Source organism: Tupaia chinensis, unplaced genomic scaffold (assembly GCF_000334495.1).
Source record: "Tupaia chinensis unplaced genomic scaffold, TupChi_1.0 Scaffold138791_1, whole genome shotgun sequence".
NCBI classification, from domain to species: Eukaryota; Metazoa; Chordata; class Mammalia; order Scandentia; family Tupaiidae; genus Tupaia; species Tupaia belangeri.
The window spans coordinates 43,671-46,233 of record NW_006198684.1 but is presented as its reverse complement, the minus strand read 5'-3'; positions in this window follow the sequence as shown (position 1 = coordinate 46,233).

Here is a 2,563-nt window from a genome sequence, read left to right as displayed (position 1 = left end):
CAGCAGGAGGATACACACACACACACACTCACAAACACATAATTAATAATTCCTCAAAAAGATTTTTAATATGAATTATCCAATGAAGGAAGTTTTACAATTCCAATTGCTCTCTCAAAGATTGAAATTTACTCTATAATAATCATTCAGCAATCAAAGAGAATATGAAATAAAGAGAGTCTGGTTCACAGAATCTTGGGAGGTTTCAAAGTTGCACTGACTGTGTGATATGTAAGTGTTTCAAAAAATGGGTATAAGTATTGAGATGTTTAATTAGCCCAATGTACTGTCGAATTTACAACATTTTTACATGTAACTCAGTTCAGTATTTATGCACACAGATGCTCATACAAGTGCCATCCCAGCCAATAGTCTATAATAAGAAACTAATAAATTCATGGTTCAGGGGTCTTCTTGCTCAGGGACGTGATATACAGAGGGGTTCACACACGGAAAACCTGGGAAATACAAGGACTATGAGCCATTTTTTGTGTCTGGCTGTGAATGACTTTTACTCACAGTGCCTCCACATTGACCAAAAAGATCTCATCTGGAAGTTCTGTCATCCTTGTGGCAGTTTCTGTTTAGAATATTTGGATACACAGGGTCTTATGCTGATGTATTGGCCCCAGAGATTCTTCTCAAAATTACACACAATTTTCCTCAAAGAATTGCAACTAAACATCAAAAACAAACAGATAACTTTGAACTTCCAGATACTTGTGATATGAATTCTAACCAAAGAATTCTAACCAATGCACAATTGCTTAGAGTCTGTACGTTATCTTCAAAATAATAATGATTAAAGCACACAGATAAAGAAAATTAAGTAATTCTAGCAGTGAAAAAAAAAGAATGATATATGAAGTATCATATGCCTTAAACACAGAAATAAGTTCAAGAGTATCTGTGATATTGAACATTTCAATAAATTTCTAAATAACAAGACTCAACACTGTCACTTTTGAGCTTTCTATGAGTTATTCCATTCAACATTTTTTTTAGAGTTGATAAAAATATAACAACACTACCTCCCTGTCTCAACAATGCTGTCTTCGTATCCCTATGTTCGTATCCAAATGTTCTTCCCCAGGCATTAACCTACAACTTTTTAAACTAGCAACACCCGTAACCATCCCATTTAACATACACATAAAATATTCAATATTAAATTAAATTATTAATATTTAGTTGAATTTTCAATGGAGTATAAAATTAGGAATGGACTTTTATTATTAAGAACAATGGAAAATATTATATGTTTAAGACACAAAGAAACATATCAATTTTCTTGTTCCTTTAGGTCAATAGGAACTAACTGGAAAAAATTATCAGCAAAATGTAAAGAAGTGAGGATAATTTGTGAGGAACACAAAGAAAAAGGACACAGCTCTATCAAAGAACATACATGCAGAGAGGAAATTTTAACAACTTCATTTTTAGAAAAGTAATATATTTAATGTTTAAAGAAGGAAAGAAAATTATGGATCTGGAATTATAAAGAAACTAAAATTTCGCCTCAGTCTTATATTTGCAATGTAATCTCTCCAAACTCTAAATACCCAGGTCAATATACGCAATTTGTAATATTCTATACTTGGAAATGTCATTTTCTGTTGTATTCTACTAGCATGTATTTTCAAGATTCTGTGATAACTCTCCTTTTTTGTGTGCAGGGTCTGTGTTTCTATGGATCATACTTGTTTGCAGTAAAATAGAAGCTTTTTTATCATAAATTTAGTATCAAACAAATATGTAGATCTGTAGATTTTCCAAAATTATGCTCCACAAAGCTAATGACAGACTGAATATATTCCATGGATTATGTAAAAAAAAAGTTTCAATGCATAATGATTTTCAACTGACAGGACAGCACATTTTTTAGACAGGAGTTTTTCAAACAGTATGTGCCCTCATATGCACACATACACACAAATGCATATGAGATTTGGAAACATCCCTAAGTCCTTTCAAGTCACTGACGAGCAGCCAACTGAACACCTCCTCTAGGACAAGGAACTAACTGTCCTAAGGCAACTCCTCCTTTTATTTTTAAAATGATTACCAAACAATTATATGCCTTTTTATCCCCTAATGATCACGATTGAATACTATAGTATGAGTGTACTTTGAAGGCGATCATTCCTTCTTACTCATGACTTTACCAAAATTTTAAGAATAATCAGGCGCAGAAACTGCCAACTGCACAGAGTTGATGTTAAAATATGTCAAGGGCAGCAGGTAGTGTGGTGGTTAAGGCACTGGATCCCATGTGGCTGACTCTGTGATTTGAGACCTAAACTCAGTGACCTGAAAGACATTCTAGGCACATGTGTGTGCATGCCCCAAATCCCAGAAGGCAATGGAGGAGAAGGGATTGTGGCATGGCCTCTGTCTGGCCCCTGCTGGGGCAGGAAGTAATTTCTCACTTTTCCTCTCTCTCTGTTTCTACCTCTCTCTCTCTCCCTGGCAAGCATACATGCCCTATGGCAAAAACTTAAAAAAAAAAAAAAAAAAAAAAAAAAAAAAAGAAAAAACCTGAAGTTTCTAAAAAAAACAATAA